At 39.9% G+C, this 21736-nt stretch overlaps 1 non-coding gene across 1 annotated transcript; it reads left to right on the plus strand.

The window, feature by feature from the left end:
• Positions 1-21408: 21408 nt before the first annotated feature.
• LOC145625737 (small nucleolar RNA R71) lies at positions 21409-21514 on the plus strand. The gene has a single exon (XR_014110643.1). It is a non-coding gene; the product is annotated as a small nucleolar RNA R71 (small nucleolar RNA).
• The last annotated feature ends 222 nt before the right edge of the window (positions 21515-21736 follow it).

Below are 21736 nucleotides of genomic sequence, written 5' to 3' on the forward strand. Positions count from 1 at the left end.
AGATTTGGGACCAAACCCTCCACTACTACAAAAAGTGGAAAAAGGACCCCTAATTAGAGACTTGTTATCTTAACCAACATGTATGTTTGATGTAAGAGATCCTTTAATAGAGATAACAGGTCTCTTATAAGCCCTTGGGCCCACGACTTTATTGATAGGAGTGAGATAAGAAACCCATTGTAAGAGCAACGGGTCTCTTACCTTCCTTTTTCACTTCTCAATTATTTATGCGTGTTGTTGTACCATCCTATTGCTCAATATATCTCCTCTGCATCTCTTTGTTTATCACCGACATTCCTTTGCTAATTTTTTTCCTAAAAAACTCATCTCTCATTCACCTCTAATTTATGGCTTCATCTCCTTATTTTCCACCTTCATCAACGACTTCTTCGAGCATATGCATGCTCCTTGTATTTATAGAAGTGTCCACCTTCAAGATCCCTCTTTGCTTATCCTCTGACGACAGTTTCAAAGTGCTTTAGTGCAATTAGATCTAGATTTAATCATTCAAGGTACAGTTTTTGTGAATTTCACTGAGGTTGTTCGAAATTTATTGTTTTTTTCTGGGTTGCTTTGGGTTAGCGATGGTGGTGGGTAGATGTTTTTGGTTTGTTTTGTGAGTTCTGTTTTCGTTTGATTTTTGGTTTGTTTTTGTGATTTGGTTTTTGTTTAATTTTCGATTTGTTTTGGTAATAATGAAAACAGGTTTGTGATTCTTTTTATACTCTCGAATTCTAATTTTCATTATATTGATTATAATCCTTTTGTTGGATCTATTGAAAGATTATGTGATTGTGTAATTTGTGCTCTAATCATTGAGATAGATGTAGAGTTTTTGAGAAAAGGTCCGAAGATCTATATAAGAAAGGTCCGAAGATCTATATCAGAAAGGTCTGAAGATTGTGTAGTAGAATTTGCAGTTTTTTTTTAAAGTTTTTTCATGGTGGTTGTTTTGATTTTGGATTTTTTCGTGGGTGAGTATGGTTTTATGAGGGTTGTTTGGGTTTAGCTTTAGATTGCTTTTGGCGGTGAGGCAGTGGCGGCGGCTAGGGTATTTAGGAGGGTTGGGCCGTTAAGGATGGTTTATACTTTATATGGGTGTGGAGGTAGTCTAGTCGTGTTGAATTGTCGGTGTTCTGGTCTTTATCTGATTTTTTGATTTTTTTTAGTTTGAATGTTAAATTAGATTATTGCTCTTTATTATACTGAATATTAACTTGTTTGTGGGCTCTTAATTTAGCAAGCTATATTTTAATTTCATATAACTACATCACATTTTGCATAATTGTTCCTACTACTGTTATATTATTGGGCATAATTATTGCTAATATTGTTTATATCATTGAACAGGTTATGATATTGATAATCATGGAAGGAATACAGAGTACAAGATACACTATTAATATTTGGTTGTATGGAGTATATACCTGTAAATTATTCAGTAAGCTACCAATTGTAAATTCTAGTAATTATTTTGTAAATTTCAATAATCAATCTATGTTTGTTTGTTTAATTATATATTCAAAGTTTACATTTTATTCAGTCAATTCAATAACGCAATGAAATTCAAATTTCAAAATACTAAATATAATAAAAAAAATCACGAGAATTTTTTTTTAAACAAAAAAAAGAAGAAAGAGACCTGTTATGTCGCATATGGGGTCTGTTTGATACCCCAGCAAAAAGACCCGTTATGTTAGATAACGAGTCTCTTATCCTTCTAAATAATTTTTCAATTTACTAGTCTGACAAACCTGACTTCTTAAGTAACGGGTCTGTTATGTTTTTTAAACAGACCACTCCAAAGAGGCGGTTTGTTTATCTGACAGACCCCTTAGCTAGAGACCCGTTGTTTGGAGGTTTGTAAAGCATTTTTCAACGGGTCTCTTTGCTACGTTTGTAGTAGTGCTCAGAAATTAAAACCTTTCACGTCTAGGGCGAAGGCAACTTCGAATAATGCTAGGTGTATCTAGGTCTTGTGAGTGCGGAATTTTGTACTTGGGAAAAGGCTAGTTTATAAAAGAGAGAGAGAGAGAGAGAGTAATCAAGAGATTCTTGATGAGAGTTGGTGAATGAAAACAGAGTTTTTAGAAGGCTTTTTATATAGAAAATCAGCCAAAAAGATAGAAATCGAAACAGAATTCTGACGCGCAAAACGAAGTTAGTACCAGACACTAACATTAGCGCCAGGCGCTAACGCTAGCGCCAGGCGCCAAGCTTAGCGTCAGGCACTAATGCTGGCGTTTGGAGGTGACTAAATTATTGACGTGTTTTCTAAAATCAGATAGAAATTAACCGCACAGGAGGATAAAATCGTATTTTCCTCAAAAACATTCTTTTATTCTGATTAAAACTCTAAAAATTCAACAAAACTAAATTTATCAATGCCAATTGAATTAGGAATGAAAAGAACCTTTTAGAAGAATCTAGAAGACTAAAACCATTCCTAATTGCATTAGGAATGATAAATATATGTTAGGCCCTCCTCTAGATTATTGGGCCGCACATAAGCCTCAAACCGGGCCCAGTTTAGTAATTTGGCCATAACTTCCTCAATATTCATCGGAATTGGGCTTATAATATATCGTTGGAAAGCTCTTTTCAAACCCCATCCAACTACACTACTATTGGACCCAGATCATGGACCAACCAAACATAATTGGTTGTTTTCTTAAAATAGGTTTTTCAAAAACAGAGAGAAAGAAAAGAAATTAAAACTATCCGCAACACTAAACTTTCCACACTTTCACTTCATCCGATTACGATTCGACGTGAAAGGTACTCATCACCGGGTTTGGTTTTGGGGAGACACAAATGGGTGTCTACAGAAGCCCCCACTTTGATTGAGTTTGGAGAAACGCACGTTTCGAAAACAAAAGTCAAAGTATCGATAGGGACGAAGAATGATTCAGAACATTCTGCGATCCTAAATCACTCTTGTAACGCCGATACCTGCAAACTAGCGTTAGTTAAACATATAAAAGATTTAAGAAACGCGTATCTTGCACCGTCGAGCACACGTCTCTAAAGGTAACTGATTTGTTGCTGCTTCTGTTTTGACGACTTTCCACAAGCTAGAGAACGCCATCTTGCTTGAAGACTGCTACGCTTGTAACTACCTCCAATTACCGCCTTGATAATCTTCCACAAGCCAGGGAACACTATCGAAGACTGCTTCGCTTGAAACGATCCTCTTCCGCTTTGTGACCATCTTCCACATCTTAGGGAACACGACCGAAGACAACTTCGCTTGAAATCACCTTCAGTTTTTTGTGACAACTCTCCACAAGCTAGGGAACGCTGCCGAAGATATCCTCGCTTGAAGCTACCCTCATTTGTTGCGATAATATTCGAAAGGAAATTACCGAAGACCTCCGCTTGTCGATCTTGAAAAGGTCGCTTGAACTTTGCTTCCATTACGCCAGTACGTCGGCACTTCTGCTGCTTTTGAACCTGTATGTTGGTGCCTTTCTGAATGAACCAGTATGTCGGTGCCTTTCTAAATGAACCAGCACGTCGGTGCCTTTTGCTGAATGAACCAGTATGTCGGTGCCTTTTGTGATGAGCCAATGTTTAGGCGCTTTAAGCTAAGTGAGACGATCTTTCATCAGGTCGATCACTTTGTGTAATTGTAATCAAGCCGATTACCAAAAATCGTGTCAAATTGCTTAGAGAGGCTAAGTGGCGCACCAAGGAACCCAAAATATATTGCACAAGGTTGGAACAACCGTACTGAGTAGTTAAACAGTCTGGCATCGCTGAAATAACATTAGCGCCGCTTATCTGGCTGTATCGCCAGACGCTGGAGCTAGCGCCAGGCGCTAAGCCTTATCGGCTGACGCCAAGGTCTGACGTTTGGCGCTAGAGTCGGGTTTTCCTTAAATACCCTTCTCTTCTTCATTTCTGCTGCTGTTGTTCGCGTTTCGGCTTCGAGAATTCTCAGAACTTCAATTAACTCGTTCTTGCTCGTTTCTCAACCAAATTTGCTCAAATTTGTTGCAAATCAAAGCTTATTTCTTTCATTTTCCCGATCTATGTAAGTTTTCTTTAAACTCACTCCGGTTTTAACGAATTTTGCATGCATTTGTTCATGAATTTCTTGAAAATTTGAAATTAGAATTGTGTAATTCTCTTTGTTTATCAAACTTTATGCCATGAAATTGCTTGATTATGTTTATATATTGCTTTGGGAGTAATCTGAGACTTGTTTGACTCAATTTGGTGAAGAAATGAACAAATCACCATTGTTGAACCTCTTAAGGTCGGGAAGACAATGTGGCTTGTTCTTGATATTTTTGCTAGCAATTCTTGTCCAATTTCTCACAATAATTACTATAGTATTGCAAGAAATTGTTTGGTTTCTTGAAAAATGTCGTGTATGCTAAATTTGAATCGATGCTCTGTTTTAGTACTACGTACTCTGTTTTTTTGCGACCATAGTATCATGCGTTTAGGCAAACCTTAGATACTATAGAACCTTAGTTTATAATGATTCTACACAATGTACCATGGCTAGACAGCGAGGCTCTGGTTCATGTTCCCGAGATGTTCGACGGGAGCGTGAGCCTGTAGAGGACGACGCTGATCCGTCCACTTCTCTCGGCCGACTCCCTGAGTGGGATGAGCGGACCTTGTACTTCTCTCCCGTCCACCATATCTCTGAGAGGGTGAGACGGGGCGTCACAGTTGGGAGGACATGTTGTCACGGTTTCGGTTGTGACAGCTTGGGAGACCTGTACAAGATGTACATCGCCAAAGACGACGAGATGAGACTTCTATGGGAGTCTTTCGGACTGACTGCACTGTTTGAGACCTCAGAGGCCATGATTGCCTCCAGCGGAGGTCACCATATAGTCCGTGATTTGGTGGAGTTCTTTTGGGACACCACCAACACTTTCAATTTCCCTTGGGGTGAGATGATGGCCACTCCGACCGACTTTAGTCTCATTACGGGACCGGAGTTTAGCTCTGTGGCATTTCCGTTTGATAGCGGGATTGATGTATTTTCTCCGGAGGTCGAGGAGATGTTGGGTCCGATTGCTATTCGGGCTCGAGCTGAGGTGGAGTCGACTCAGTTCAGTGTTAGGGTGATTCGCCGCTCGACTCTAGCAACGACTTTTGATGATGGTGCGACTACCCGAGAGCAGCGGATGCGCATCTTTGCACTTATCTTGCAGTCAGGGACGTTATCCCCTGACAAGGGTAGTAGGGCGCTGCTTTACTACCTTCCTGCTGTCCATAATCTACACAGGATCGGGACTTATGACAGGGCCAGCTTGGCCTATGCTGATTTCATCCGAGCGTTGCGGGATTCGTGTCGACATCGGTCTTTCGCGAGGAACGTTGCTCTATCTGGCTTTTGGAGGGTCGTAGAGGTATACTTTATTTCCTGTAAAGTTTAGCTCTACATTTTAGTTAGCACTTGCTGATAACTTTCGCTTCTTGTAGATCTGGTTCTACGAGTACTTCCCCTCAGCTGCGCCGGCGAGACCGTGGCCGCGCAGGTCTCCAGTTAGTGCTTCCTAGGGAAGCCGCCATGTGGGGATGTCCACTCCCTGTGTCCGAGATTGGATCATCTCGGTATGATTCTTTTCTGATTTGAACATTTTGTGATGCCTTAGATAGAATCTTGTCTGATAGACGCTCTTTATAGGAGTCTGATGTGCTGTACCGACCATGGGTCGACTTGGTAACCTCTGGGCTAGCCGCGCAATATTCTGCTGAGCGTCGCTATTTCTTGTGGACTTATGGAGCAGTCGCGTATCTTGGAGAGAGGGTTGCTATTCTGCATTCCTTAGATAGCTTTGTCACTCCTGCTCCTCCACCGCGTCACATGTTTAATGTCACGAGGTTGGTGAGCATGTCAGAGGGAGTTGGTACCCCTTGGCGATCTTACACGATCCCTGGGCGGTGCTATGAGGAGGAGCTACTGCCGTTGTTAGCTCCAGTTCCTATACCTACTGAGGATGTGGCGGTATGATTTTCAACTTTTACTTTCGTTAAGTAGCCCCCAAGTAATGCTTTACTGATTTTGTTTTGCTTTGTCAGGGTGATCCTGCTGAGTTCGTGCCACCCCGTATGTTCATCCACCATCAGGGGATATATGGGCCGATTGAGGAGATGATTCCTCCGGCTCCTGAGGGCGAGCGCTTTGTGGAGCGGTCGATTCTTCGTTACTAGACTCGGGTATGCTTATTCATTTGCAACTTTTGTCCATATATGTTATGCATGTTTACTGACTTTATTTTCCTGACATTTTTCGCGCGAGGTGGTTTCGGCGATGGCACGATGCATAGATGCCTTCCGTAGCCAGCTCATCCGGATGAGGAACGTGGCTACATGTTGTTGAGACGACGCCGTTCAGGAGGTAGCTTCCCTTCTTATGTTTTTGCATTACCGCTTCTATTTTGCATGTTTCTGATCTTAGTTTCTTTTGCAAGGTCAGCCCATTCCTTCTCGTACCCGCACGAGAATTGAGGTGCGGAGGGATCCGGCGAGGTCTAGCTCGAGACGTCGCTGCACTGGTTCAGGTGGTAAGAGCGGTCGTTCTGAGGCTGCTCGTACGGAGACGGTAGAGGACTCAGGCTCTTCATCTGAGGGTGCACATGCTGCGCCGGTAGGCTAGGGAGAGGCTACCTCGGCTCTTAGAGGTGGTGGGATGTACGAGGTCGGCTCGTTATCGTAGCATCCTCCGCAGCCTCAGCCTCAGGTTGATCTTGGGTGCGTGGACGGGTCCTGTTTTGAGTTTTCCTCATCCCGAAGAGACCGGAGTTGGCGCTGAAGCTGGTGGAGAGGTTACTCCTCGTAAGGCGCAGTTTTATGAGATGATGGGTGTACGTCCCCCAGCGCCGTAGTTTGTTCCTGTGCTTTTTTGTTTTTTTATTTTGACTTTGTATAGAACTTTGCCTTTTGATTAGACTCGTTATTTAGACATATTTGTATATACATACTATTATGAGTTTATTTTTTATTTATCGTGTTTTTTCATTTTTTATTATGTGCATGTTTGTGTGTGCAAAAAAAATTGTGAAAAATAATTTTGCGCAAAAATTCCGTCATTTTTATTATTGATGGAGGGTATCCGACTTTCTCCCCCAAAAAAGAAAAAATGAAAATAAAAAAAATATTGGATTTATAAAGACTTGGAAGTTAGCCTAAATAAAATCCAAAAAATAATATAATTAATATAATAGTTATATTAATCAAGAGGAAGGAATAAATGAATTTTTAGAAAAAGATATAAAAGAAGAATAAGGAAACCGTAAAGTCATTAGCAGACTCAAATCAGGTCAAAAAACGCGGTTTTTTAGAAAGCTCGTACGATGAGATACATTAGTGCCAGCTGGCGCCACGCATTTTTGGTTGACTCCAAATCCTTCCTAGATTAAAACTGCGCCGATTTTGTGTATAAATAGCCCCCTGCCCAGCCGATTTTCTTCATAATTTCAGCAAATAAAATTTTTCTTAGCCTTAAAAAAAAACCATGTCTCTAATCTCCAAAAGTTTTACCAACTATACTCATGAATGGTGGCGGTTTTTAATGCCAAGGAGAGAAAAGAGGTAGATGTGTTTCACTTGGGGGGTATTTATGGTGTCAAAGGGGTAGATCTTAATTTAGATTTTATTCATACCGCTCTAGAATACTGGGATGTAAATACTCATTGCTTTAGATTAGGGTATAATGAAATTAGCCTGTTGCCGGAAGAATTCGGTTCTATTTTAGGCTTCCCTACACTAGATCTTGTAGTAATCCCTAGAATAAATGAATATTATTATAAGGATTTTGAATGCTTCTTCAATTTAAAGGACAAAGATCTATCCAAAATAGTATATGGTAGCATAGTTAATTTGAAAGAATTTGCTCGCCATTATTTTGATAGACCTTATTCTGAATCTTTCCATGTTTATAGAAGAAGGGCATTCCTCTTTTGCATGCTTAATCAATTTTTTCTCACTAGTGGTAAAAAAAATGAGGGTCAATTAATTATATCCACTGTTTTAGAACAAATTGAATCTGGGAGAAATCCAATGCCCTTAATAGTTGGAGAGACTATGCTTAGCCTTGATGAATTAAAGAAAAAATCCAAAAGCACCTTTTCGGGGCTCTCCAATTTTATTACAGGTAGAAATATAATATTTGTAATTACAGAAATCAAAAATATATTTTTGTATAGTAATAATAATTTATTTGCGTTGCAATTTTTACAGATGTGGCTAATGGAAAGACTGGAATTAATTAGCCCTCCGGACAACATTGAGAAGTATACTCCAAATTGCTTCATGAGAAGGAAGAAACACTTCTCTAAGATGGGGCGCCATGAATGGAAGAAGGTCTTAGAGTCTTGTAATTTTTCCATCAAGTGGGTCATCCCTTGGTGGAAATTAGAAAAGATGGTTGGTGTCAACAAGCAGTCTTTCTGTCGTCTTCCAAGCTTGTCCCGAATGACTTTTTATTATCCCTGCAGGGTAACAAGACAGTACGGCCTACTTCAGACCATTCCTTTCGGTGATCTTCGTCGTCCCTACGAGTTCCCTGTCTCCCAGGAAGTAGGTAGATTTGATGCTTATTGGAGCGCTAGACCTTTATGGGAAGTAATTAACCAAAAGGTTCCTCCTTCCTTGCCCAATGATGTAAAAAAGTGGCTTCTAAAGAAACCCTCAAAGGACGTGAAGAAAAATCAGAGTAAAACTAATGTGAAGAGCCGTCTAGGTGACAAGGTGATTCCTGTTAAGGAACGCTTGGGTGAAAGAATTTAGTTCAAAACACCTATAATGCCTAAGAAGAAGAGTAATGCAAAAGATAACGGAAAAAGGAAAGCTGAAACCACAGAAAATAAAGCTAGGGTAGAAAAGAAGCATGGGGTCCTCGCTGAGGGGGAAACTATTTACTCCAAGATTGAATGTAGGCCCTCTAAAGGATGCCTACTAGATAAGGTTATGGATGAGGAAGAAGATGCAGACAAGAATTGGAAAAGGGCTAAGAAAGAGAAAAAAGATTAAGAGCATTGCTTAATTTCCAATTATTAGACTTACTTTTTAAATTTAAAGTTAATTTATTTAAGCTTTTATTTAAATTCCATCAATAATGTAATTTATTTTATTAATGAAATTCTAGCTTTTTAAATAAATTATTTACTTTAAATTTATTTTATTAAAGCAATGAAAACCGAAGAATTAATTTTCCAGAAATTTTTTCGAGTACGGAAGTCGAAAATTTTCCAAAAAACACCGAAATATTCCCAGACATTTTTCAGTAAATTGGCGCCACAATTCTGCGACTGGCGCCAGGTGCGGCAGTCTGGCGTCAGGCGATGGATGCCGTCGTCTGGCGCCAGAATTTTATCTGTGACGCCGATGTTTCGTCGATCTTCTGTCGAATTTTTATTAAGTCTGGGATGCGAGATTTTAAAAAATATAAAGTGGCCGCACCCGTAAGGGGTGTCCTACGTATCCTTTCTTAAGTTGGTCAAGATTTTTCATGTTCGAGAACTCATTGCCATCCATATCAGTTAACTTTGCTGCACCCCCTGACAGGATTGTTTTGACAATGTAGGGTCCAGACCAATTAGGTCTGAATTTTCCCCTTGGATCTAAAACTTTTTTCGTTAATGCTTTTAACAACAAGTCTCCTACTATGATGTTTCTTGTCTTGAGCTTTTTATGAAAATGCCTAGCCATACGAGTTTGGTAACACTGAGTGTGATGCAGAGCTTCTAGTCGTTTTTCATCAACTAGCATTAGCTCTTCATATCTTGCCCTAGTCCATTCAACTTCATCGAGTTTGCTTTCTAATGCGATGCGTAGATATGGAATCTCTAATTTGACAGGTTGTACGACATCCATTCCATAAACCAGGGAAAAAGGCGTATTTCCTGTTGATGTGCGAATCGACGTGCGATAACCCCACAATGCGAAGTGAAGTTTGTCAGGCCAATCCTTGTAATTTTCCGTCATTTTCTCAATGATAGTCTTTAGGTTTTTATTAGCTGCCTCGACTGCTCCGTTTGCGTGAGGTATATAAGGGGAAGAATTAGGATGTTGAATGCCACATTTTTGTAGCAATTCTTCACATTCGGCTTGAAAGTGAGTTCCATTGTCACTTATCATTTCATATGGGACTCCGTATCGACAAAAAATATTTCTTTCGATAAAGAGTGCTACATGTTTTGCGTATGATTGTGCTTCGACCCACTTTGTGAAGTAATCAATTGCCACTAGGATGTACTCGTGGCCTCCTGTTCCTGGGGGAGTGATTTTGCCGATGATGTCAATTCCCCATGTAGAGAATGGCCATGGCGACGTGTAGGTGTAGAGCAAAGATGGAGGAACGTGTTGTAAATTGGCATAGATTTGGCACTTAGGGCATCTTTTCACGTATTAATGGCAATCCCTATTCATTGTAGTCCAATAATATCCTTCTCGCATTATCTTTTGGACTAATATTTTGCCATTTATGTGAGTTCCACAAATTCCTTCGTGGACTATCCTCATTGCTATTTGGGCATCCTTTTTTCCTACACATAAGAGAGCTCAACCCTTAGGTACCCTTTTATGTAGCTCGTTGTCTATGAGTACGTATTGGGAAGCCAAGAGTCTTAATGCTCGTTTTGCTCTTTTGTCAGCATGGGGAGGGTATTCTCCTTTGGTGACATAATTGAGTATATCCGTATACTATGGTTCTTCTTCTTCTTCGTCTTGGATTACTTCATCATCTTCTATAGCTTGAATATATGCTGGTTTGTGCCTTTTTTCTATTGTTAGAGGCATTTGCTCGATTTCCGTAGGAATTCTAACCATTGAGGCTAGTCTTGCCAAGGCATCAGCAAATTCATTTTCTTCTCTAGGTAGATATGTGTATTCTACCTTCTCTAACTAATTAGTAAGGGTTTCCAGATAGGTTTGGTAAGGGGCCAGATTTTCACTCCGTATTTTCCACCTTTTAGAGATTTGATTGATAATCAATGAAGAGTCTCCGAATATCTGTAACTTTTTTACTCCCAGTGCCAAAGCTGTTTCGAGGCCTACCACGCATACTTCGTATTCAGTAGCAATGTTGGTAACGTCGAAATCAAGCTTCATGGAGCTTGGAACATGCTCTTCTTTAGGTGACACTAGTAATACTCCAACGCCACATCCCTTTTGGTTTGAGGCTCCGTCGAATTACAAGGTCCAAGTATCATCTTCAGTGACCATTAAGTCTTCATCTGGAAATTCATTGTCGTGTATCGGCGTCGAGTCTTCTATTGGAAAGTCCGCTAGAAAGTTTGACACCATAGATCCTTTGATTGCTTTTTGTGGCATGAACCTTACCTCAAACTGGGCTAAATTGACTATCCATCTCGATATGCGCCCATTGAGTGTAGATTTCTCGAATAGATACTTGAGTGGATCTAATCGGGAGACTTCAAAGACTGTATGCACGAGCATGTAATGTCTTAACTTGGTTGTGGCCCACACCAATGCGAGGCACAATTTCTCAAGTGGTGTATAGCGTGCTTCATATTCGAGCATTTTCTTGCTTAGATAGTAGATCGCGTTTCCTTTGCCTTCTACTTCTTGTGCTAGCATAGCTCCCATTATCTCTTTGGTAACTGTTAAGTACAACCTAAGAGGTATTCCCGGAAGTGCTGGTGCTAATACGGGAGAATTTGCGAGATAGGCTTTGATCTTTTTAAAGAGTTTTTGACGCTCGTCATCCCATATTACTGGTACATTTTTCTTAAGCTTTTTAAAGATTGGTTCACATATCGTCGTCAATTTTGATATGAACCTACTTATGTATTGCAACCGGCAAATATATCCTCGAATCTGCTTCTCGGTTTTGGGCGGTGGCATTGACATGATTGCCTTGATATTGGTTGGGTCTATCTATATTCCTCTAGAGCTTATGACATAACCTAAAAGTTTGCCTGAGGTGACTCCAAAAGCACACTTAGATGGGTTCAACCTCATATTGTATTTTCTTAGCCTTTCGAAAAATTTTCTTAAGGCTACTTAATGACCTGGGCGATCTTTTGACTTTACAATCATGTCATCCACATATACTTCGACTTCTTTATGCATCATGTATGGAGTAAGGCAGTCGCTGCACGTTCGTAAGTAGCACCTGCGTTTTTCAACCCGAGTGGCATTACCGTGTAGTAGTAAGTACCCCATGGTGTTATGAAGGTTGTTTTCTCCATGTCTTCTTCTGCCATGAGAATCTGATTATAGCCTGCATATCCATCTATGAACGAGAGAAGTACATGATTTGTTGTGTTATCCACCAGAATATCGATGTGTGGTAAAGGGAAATCGTCCTTTGGTCTTGCCTTATTTAGATCTCGATATTCGACACACATTCTTACCCTTCCATCCTTTTTTGGAACTGGGACGACGTTGGCGACCCATTCAGGGTATTTGGATACCTTGATGAAACCTGCAGTTATTTGTTTGTGAACTTCTTCTTTTATTTTAAGAGCTACGTCGGGTTTAATTCGACGTAACTTTTGTTTTACTGGTTTCATTCCTGGAATTAGTGGTATAGTGTGTTGAGCTATTTCTCTATTAATGCCTGGCATATCTTCGTATGACCAAGCAAATACATTGATGAATTCTTTAAGCAAGTTAATTAAATCGGTTCTTTCTTGTACATTAAGTGTTAGTCCGATTTTAACTTCTCTTTTATTGGTTGAATTATTTGAGATGTCAACCGTCTCAGTTTCTTCAATTATCGGTGTTTTCTTTTCCAGTGTTTTCATTGCTTTAATAAGTTCTTTGTCTTTTTCATTGTAAGTTAAGCAATGCTCGTCATCTTGGGTTAAAGAAGAACACAAGGAGTAAGGAGAAGAAGTCATACTATTATACTCTGAGATCATTACATCAAAGAGTGATATGTCCTCAGGGACTTGATTACTAACTATTCTAGGGGAAAGAGAAGGTGCTATAACTAAAGACCTAGATGACTCTATAGGGAGAGACTCTTACTCTGACTCTGACTCAAGTGACTCTTCGAACATCGGTCCTTGCCCTGTCGTGATGGAGATCTTTCTTCCACTTGGAGTAGTCACCTTGACGGTCTTGCGCCACCCTTGTAGTGATCCTTCCGCTGGAGTGATTAGCTTCGAAGGATCGAAGCTTTCACTTTGTAGGACTGTCTGAATGAGCGAGGAATCATCCCCTTTGTATGCCGGCTCATCCTTTTCTCGCCCGAATAATAATCCCATGACATTAAAGTCAAAGCATGGGGGTGCTTTCTCCTTATGGACAGGAGTTGGGATTTCGTCTGCAAAATAGCAATCTAAGAAAATTTCAAATCCCGGTTGCCTTATTCCATTTACGACAAATGCTTCGGGAAATTCGTAGCATGGATAGTCCTCTCCTTATTTTATGAATTGTCCATTAAGGGTAAGAGGGTACTGATCCATTGGGATTGCTTTCTTTTGAATGCGAGCGTCCCTACGTTCCTTCGACTTTTCCTGGGCTCGCTTGAGATATTTCCGAGTCGGTTCAAAACCAAGTCCGAAAGTATCTAATTTAGGGAGTCCAGGTGATTCCAGCGGTTTTGCTATTCCTTTCTTCTTTCCTAGGGTCTTCCCAGGAAAATGTCCTTACTTCTTCAGAATAGCATTCACGATCATGTTGGAATGGGGGTCGTGGCAGATAGGGGTCCTTTGGTCCTCCTGGATTAAGGAGACCTCTTCATTAAAGCCCCACAAATCTTCATCGTCTTTATCGTGCTCCACATTGATTATTGGATTCTCTATAGATTTGATTCTCATAGGCGAAGCATCGATGGTAAGAGGAATTCCTTTAACTATAGCTTTCACTTATTGGTGGAGCGATGAGGGGACGGCCTTTAGGTCATGAAGCCAAGGGCGTCCCAACAATAGATTGAATGAAGCTTTAATATCTACTACTTGGAAAGTAGTAGCGTGTTCTATCGCTCCCGCCGTTACGTTGATGGTAATTTTACCAAGAGCTTGATGACGAGTGTTGTCATAGGCTCTTATTCCTTGCGTTGACGGGGTTAAGTCTTCATCCCTTATGCCTAACATCCTTGCAATTCTAAGTGGATAAACATTAATGGCTGACCCATTATCTACAAGAGTCATTGGGACGTTTATTCTCTTGCAAACCACTGTGAGGTTTAATGCCTTATAGTGTTTGTCACCTTCTGGGGTAAACCCTTGTCGGAAAAGGTGATCAAATTGATGGGACTAGGTAGATCACTCGTGAGGAAGTTAGCCAACCCCTCAGGAGTGGTGTCAGAATCTATCCCTATTTTGTCCAAGGCGTTCATTACATCCAACCTATGTTCTCGAGATGTTGCCAGAAGCTTCCATACGTTCCTTTCAACTTTTGTTTTCTTGAACTGTTTGATGATGTCATTATCTTCTATGATAGGTATGGGAACATGCTCTGTGGTCGGCATGGGTTGTGTTGAAACAAGAGGTTGCATTCTCCCAGATCTTGTGAGGACGTCTATTGATGAATCTTCTTGAACCCAAAAGTCATCCATGGCATATGACACCGAAGGTGGAGGTCCTACCATGTCTTTTAAATAGACGTCTTCTTCGTCGCTGTCCCACACTCCATTAATATTTACATCCTCTTCTTGTGGAACTTGGACTAGCTTCTTATCATCAATCATTTTCTGAATTAAATCCCTGAATTTAAAACAGTTTTTGATAGTATGACCCCCCTGATTGATGATATTGACAGTAATATCTATTTGTCCTTTTTAATGATTCAAATGGTCTCGCTTCGAAAGGTTTGATCTCTCCACTCTCGGAGAGCATTTTGAATATTTGTATGTATGGGATCCCAATTGGAGTGTAGAGTCTATTACTCTTCTTGGGTTTTTCGGTTACTTGCAAAAAAAAGTGTTTCCTCGTTCCCTTGCTAGCTAGAGGTAATGAGATCTTATTGGCTTCCACAAGATCTTGGATGAGGTTTTGAAACCTGTAGCATTCATTTGTGCTATAACCGTTTCCTCGATGGTATTTGCAGTAGGACTTGGGATCCCACCTTGAAGATTGCTTTTCTAGTGTTGGATCCTCAGTAGGTCCAATGGGTTTGATTAGTCCTTGATCATAGAGATGATAAAAAATAGCATCGTAGGTCATTCCCATGGTTGTGAACTCTCTCTTAGGATTATTTTTCGAGAGTGGAACCTCGTCATATTTCTTTTGAAGTTCTATTACAACTTCGAGAGCTTCACGTAGCAAGTGCGAGCCTTCCATCATAGACATTGTAAGAGGTTGTAAGTCTTCTTTACTTGCTAATTCAGGAAGGTTATCCATGGCGTCGAAAAATATCTCCTCCTCTTCTTCAATTGCACGGATTTCTTTAACAGGTTTGATGAGAGAAGAGGGATCAACTTCGTTTTCCTCATCAGAGATGGCCAAGGAGTGAGAGAGGGGTGCATTATCTATACTTGGCTTCTTACTGGCAGGGGGAAATGGTAGCTTGTTGTTGTCGATTAAGTCTTGGATAGCTTCTTTAACCTTCCAACAGTTCTCGGTGAGATGGCCCCTACCTTGGTGATACTTGCAATGTGCATTGGGGTTCCAGTTAGCCGTCCTCTTTTCGACTGGTGGGTCCCCAAATGGTCCAATAGGAGTTATAAGACCTTTTACATTTAATTGGTCAAATGCGGTGTCATAACTCATGCCAATAGGAGTAAAGTTCCTCCTAAATGGTTTCTTTTTTCCTTGATTATTCATAGCAAGGACTTCACCTAGGTTAAAAGTGCTAACATTGTTTGAGTTTGTGGTTTCAGAAGAAGAAGGATTGTCGTTCTTCTTGCCTTTCCTACCACTGTTGGAGTTATTGTTGGCAGCTTTCAACTTAGCCAGGTCGTCTTGAATATTAATTCTAATGTCGTAGACGACCTTGAAGGTATGGAGGTTATTCTGATATTTGAGATGCTTGGAATATTTTTCTTGAAGGTTATTGATGAATAACCTTACGGACTCTTTTTCACTGGGCACCTTAATCATCTTAGCTGAGGTTTCTCTCCATTTGTTAAAGAAGGAGGTGAAGCCTTCATTCTCCTTCTGCTTGAGGATTTCAAGTTCCCTATGTTCGGTCTCAACTTGAATATTGCATTTGTATCTATCAACGAAAGTGTTTGCTATGGACTCCAAGGTGGAGGTTTTTTCATTCTCGAGAGAAAAGAACCATTGCTGGCAAACGGTTTCGAGAGATAGTGAGAACAGAGAGGGGAACACTTTCTTGTCGATACCCTTAATACTCATTATTGTCTCGAAGGCTCTTAAATGGAAATAAGGGTTATCAGTTCCTTTGAATTTCGGGATGTCATTCGCATTGAACTTCTGCAGAAGAAGATCCTTATCAACCGAGACCCCTTGTGAGCTAATCCCTTGAAACTTGTAGTCACTAGATAGCTTACTCAGACTCTCTTGCATGAGGTCCATCTGTTGTTGTTTCAGGGGATCATCGATCTTGAGGGTTAGAATCTTTAATGCCTTAGTCACGGTAACTAGTTGGTTCCTCATTGACTTCTTCTTGTGTTCCCATTGCTGTCCTAGCTTTCCTCTTACGAGCGATGGGTTTGTCAAAAAGTTGGACTTGTACAAAAAGATTGTCTTTTATTAACCGCCCTTCCTTTCTTGACCACGCGCTGTAATTTAAACCATTTTTGTTTTAATTACTTGACTCAAATCGACCTTGACTTTACGGTTTTAAAGAGGAAAAAAAAAATAGGTGCATATTTTTGGCAAAAATAAGGCATATATTTTTAAGAATCAAGTATGGTATTTAATCAAGTGATTTAAATTGGAGGATTAATATCCGACTTACCCCCCTGAAAAAATGACAGAAAAAACGCGCATACAAGACTTTCTTAGACATGGTCAAAAGTGTATTGGTGTGTGCGTAATGTGGTGAGTGTAAGTGACATGCTTGGACTTTTGTGTAAGACCATGGGACTTGGTGCCTAGACTCAATTAATGACTTAACAAGGTATTATTAACAGTAAAATTTAACCGAATTAATTACCAAACTGGTTAATTGGACCCAAAGTGATGACTCGAGCATTAAACCGAACTGTCGTCAAAACGACAGGACTGGCGCCTCTCTTTGCAGTGTAGCGCCAGACGACAGAATTGTCGCTAGGCGCCACACTCCACAGAGTGGCACTACAGTTCAAACTTTGGCGCCATTGCTGGAGCGTCGATCTTAAACTGTTTTCGGTATTATTGATCAACAAGGGTATACCTAAAGTCGTACTAAGTCAACTCTGGTTAAAATATTAAACTTTACTTACTCAAAATAATTAATTAATTAATTAATTAAATAGGCAAAGTTCTTTTACTCATTAATTTATTTAATCTTAGAACAAGTCAAACAAATAGTTAGGAAAAACACATAGAGTATGCACAACAAATAATGCGCAATTAGTCAAGTAGGCACAATATGATGCAATGAGTTTGCAAACTAACCATGGCTATAGTTCTCTAAAGTTCGGGATATGGGTTAGTCAAAGAGGGTCCATGGTTAATTGTCCGGATGCACCGCGCGGAAGCCTAACCGTGAAGGGTAGGCGCGAGTGGATGGGACGCCGCGAGTTTAGAATAACTCGCTTCCATGGTTTGGTGAATTCATCATTCTCGGATGTACCCTTTGTTGCTCAGAGCGTTCAATCAGGTAGATGGAGCATGAATTCCCAGAGGGTTATGTCCATATGTAGAAGACATATGGGTTTTAGAAAAGTGAGAAAAGCTCAATCAGGAAGTAGGATCGAGCAAACATTGCTAAAAACTGGTCGAAATTAGAACGCATATTTCTAGCGATATTGGAAGAACTTGGCGCCAACAAACAGAGGCCAGCGCCCCTTTTTGGCTTTAGCGCCTGGCGACAAAAGCTGTAACATGGCGCTAACGTCAAAACGTTGGCGCTAATCTTTGTTCGCTGACGCTAGTTCCTACATGCCTCAACAGCTTTCTGTGCTCGATAAAATTTTCCAGTTTCACGCAGTGTTATTTCGATCCTAGTTGTGAAATATATTACTCAAATTTCCTACGTGTAAAATCCTATGTTTTAATTCATTACAGATGGTCTTTCCAATGAGATCTTTTTTATGCATATGGTAATAATGTTAATCAAAATTACGCACATGAAATACTTAGAAATCCTCCCCAGTGGAGTCGCCAAAAATTGTAGGGAATATTTCAAGCATTATCCCAAACTTGAACCCCACTGTGATCATACACTAAAGTACGGTGGCGTCCAAAGAAAAGAAGCTAGAGCAAAAGAGTCGCCAACAAGTTTTAGGAACTTATAAACCGTTCACGAGGTGAAGGTTACACCCCTTAACGATCCAAGAGATCATTAACTCCAATAGGTCTTGAACCATGACTGGTAGTTCGGGGATGAAGGTACAAATCAAACCTAAAAGAGATTGAACCTGCCCTAATAATAGGCCTCTACTTTATTTTGATCGTATTCATGTGCGCTTTCTAACTAACATGCAATCAATATGATTAACCCTAAACCTGTTTAATCTATATTGGTTGAATATAAATGCACAAATAAATATATTATTGGCGATCACTTGAATTATAATCATATTGACCCTAAACAAGATTATTAATTATCTTATTAAGCGTGATTACAAGTATCAATTCCCTTTAAACATGCATAAAAGGTTTGATCAAGAAATAACAATTAAATCAAGCAACATAATAATAATAAAAATAAAAATAATAATCATGTTAAAACATAATAATAGCAGCAAGATCCTAGGCATGATACTAACAAGATTAATAACAAACCTTAGCATGTCACTAAACAATAAAGATCAAAGCTTTAGCCCTAACATGATACTAACGATCATAAATATTAGGAAGAAAATAAAAGGCATCATACTTTTAATCATACTTGATATTAAAGTTACCCTAGACATGATACTAGGAATCATAATAACAACCTAAGCATGATTTCTATATCATAATATCAATAAAAACCATTAAAGTACTTACTTGGTTGCCTCGTACCTCTTTCTAATAACAAAATACACACGTTAGTAAATTTAAGGAAAATAATAAACAACTAAATTAAATAATTGAAAGAGAGATTTGGGACCAAACCCTCATAAATTAAAACCTTTCACGTCTAGGGCGAAGGCAACTTCGAATAATGCTAGGTGTATCTAGGTTTTGTGAGTGCGGAATTTTGTATTTGAGAAAGGCTAGTGTAGAAAAGATAGAGAGAGAGAGAGAGAGAGAGAGAGAGAGTAATCAAGAGATTCTAGATGAGAGTTGGTGAATGAAAACGGAGTTTTTAGAAGGCTATTTATAGAGAAAATCAGCCAAAAAGATAGAAAATCGAAACAGAATTCTGACGCGCAAGACGAAGTTAGCACCAGACGCTAACATTAGTGCCAGGTGCCAAGCTTAGCGTCAGGCCCTAATGCTAGCGTTTAGCGCTGACTAAATTATTGACGCGTTAGGCCCTCCTCTAGATCATTGAGCCGCACATAAGGCTCAAACCGGGCCCAGTTTAGTAATTTGGCCATAACTTCCTCAATATTCATCGGAATTGGTCTTATAATATATCGTTTGAAAGCTCTTTTCAAACCCCATCCAACTACAATACTATTGTACCCATATCATGGACCAACCAAACTAGATTAGCTATTTTCTTAAACTAGGTTTTCAAAAAGAAAGAAAAAAGAAAAGAAATTAAAACTACCCGCAACACTAAACTTTTCACACTTTCACTTCATTCTATTACGATTCGACGTGAAAGGTACTCATCACTGGGTTTGGTTTTCGGGAGACACAAATGGGTGTCTACAGCATGACGCTCTAACAAGCTCTAAGATCACAAAAAGCAATATCAAACATTTTCCCTTTGATCTCACATGGAATAGAGAAATTACCCGGATCATCCATCTTCTTGGGCAACTCATTATGAATGAAAGCACTACAACAACTCCCAACTTCAACCGAATCAAATTCATTACACATTCTCTTCCCACTCAAAATCTCCTTAAGGAACTTAGAGTACCTAGGCATTTGGGTAATTGCATCGGTGAAGGGGATAGAAAGGTGAACTTCCTTGAGCATAGCAATAAAATTTCCAAATTGATCATCAATTTTGTGCCTCAAGAATTTTTGTGGGTATGGAAGGTTGGGTCTCCACACTTCCTCACGCTCTTTCTCACTACTCCTCTTTTTCTCTTGCACCTCCTCATAACTCACACTCTTGGACTGAACCTTCTCAACTTCCTCTCTTGGGTCACTCCTCACCTTATCCTCCTCAATGGACCTAGAAGCTCCCTCATTAAGAACCCTCCCACTCCTAGTGGTGATAGAATACACGGGTTTATTAGGTTCCACTCCTTGAGAAGGCAAAGATGATGGACTAGCACAATCCTTTAGAGTGTTGGCTAGTTGGGTTATTTGTGTCTCAAGCATTTTGTTATGAGTCATCATCTCATTAAATTTCTTGTCACTCACAGCCATATATGTGTTGATGATCTTGGTTTGATTATCAATCATTTCTTCCAAATTTGTCTTAAATGATGATGGTTGGGAATAAGAATTTTCACCATTGCCTTGAGGCTTTGGAGCAAAACCAGGTGGGGGTCCCCTTTGGTTGTTATTTTGAAAACTTCCCCAATTTTGGTTGTTGTTCCAATTGCTACGGCCTTGACTATTGCCACCATTATGGTAATGGTTACCAAAGCCTTGAGATTGACTTTGGTTACCATACCCATGGCTTGGGTTTTGATTACTATAGCCTTGGTTGTTATATTTACTTCGAAAACCTTGGTTTCCTTGGTTCCTATAGCCTCCATTGTTGTAGTTATCGAAACCACATTGGGGGTGAGAATTCCTATTACCAAAATTCTTAGGTTCATCAAACCTTTGACCACCATTGGCATTAGACACAAAGTTTACATGTTCACATTCATTAATTTCAACATCATCACATCCATCAAAAAAAGTTTGAGAACACATGGAAGAATCATGATCATAAGATCCACATGAATCACAAAATAGACAACCACTTGGCATGTTATTGGAAGTAGAAGGATAAGAGTTAGAAAGTGTACCTCTCCCTTTTGATTGGGAGGGAAGAATCAATGAATTCGTAGAAACACTCTCAAGATTTGCTTTGATCGATGTCACTTCCTTCCCTACATTTGAAATTTGGAAGGACAAGTTGCTAATTGCGTTGAGATGATCCACCGAATAAACCGTCGAGCCACTCTTGCTCGTAGACTCCCTCTCTCCTTCTTGCCAATCTCTATAGTATCTCACCACATCCTCAATTATGTCAACTAGCTCTTCTTCCGTCCTATTCATTATAGGACCTCCGGCTCCTCCATCTAGGCATGACTTGCCTTGAGCACTCAAGCCTCCATAGAAAATTTTTATCACTTGATTGGTAGGAATTCCATGATGTGGGCACTCTTTTTGGTACTCTTTGTACCTCTCCCATGCTTCATAGAGATTCTCATTAGGTCTTTGATTGAATCCTTGGATCAAGGCTCTAGCCTCCGCCGTGTTCTTTTGTGGGTAAAAGCGAGACAAGAAAGCTTTTGTGACTTCATCCCACGTCCTAAGGGAATTGGGCTTAACCTCTTTATCCAACCACTCTAAGGCACGACCAATAAGAGAAAAGGGAAACAACTTTAGCTGAATGAACTCTTAAGAAATGTCGTTCACCTTGATAGTATTACAATACTTCTCAAATTCCTTTAAGTGATTCAACGGTCTCT

The sequence above is a fragment of the Chenopodium album genome, chromosome 3, assembly GCF_948465745.1.
Source record: "Chenopodium album chromosome 3, dcCheAlbu1.1, whole genome shotgun sequence".
NCBI lineage: Eukaryota > Viridiplantae > Streptophyta > Magnoliopsida > Caryophyllales > Amaranthaceae > Chenopodium > Chenopodium album.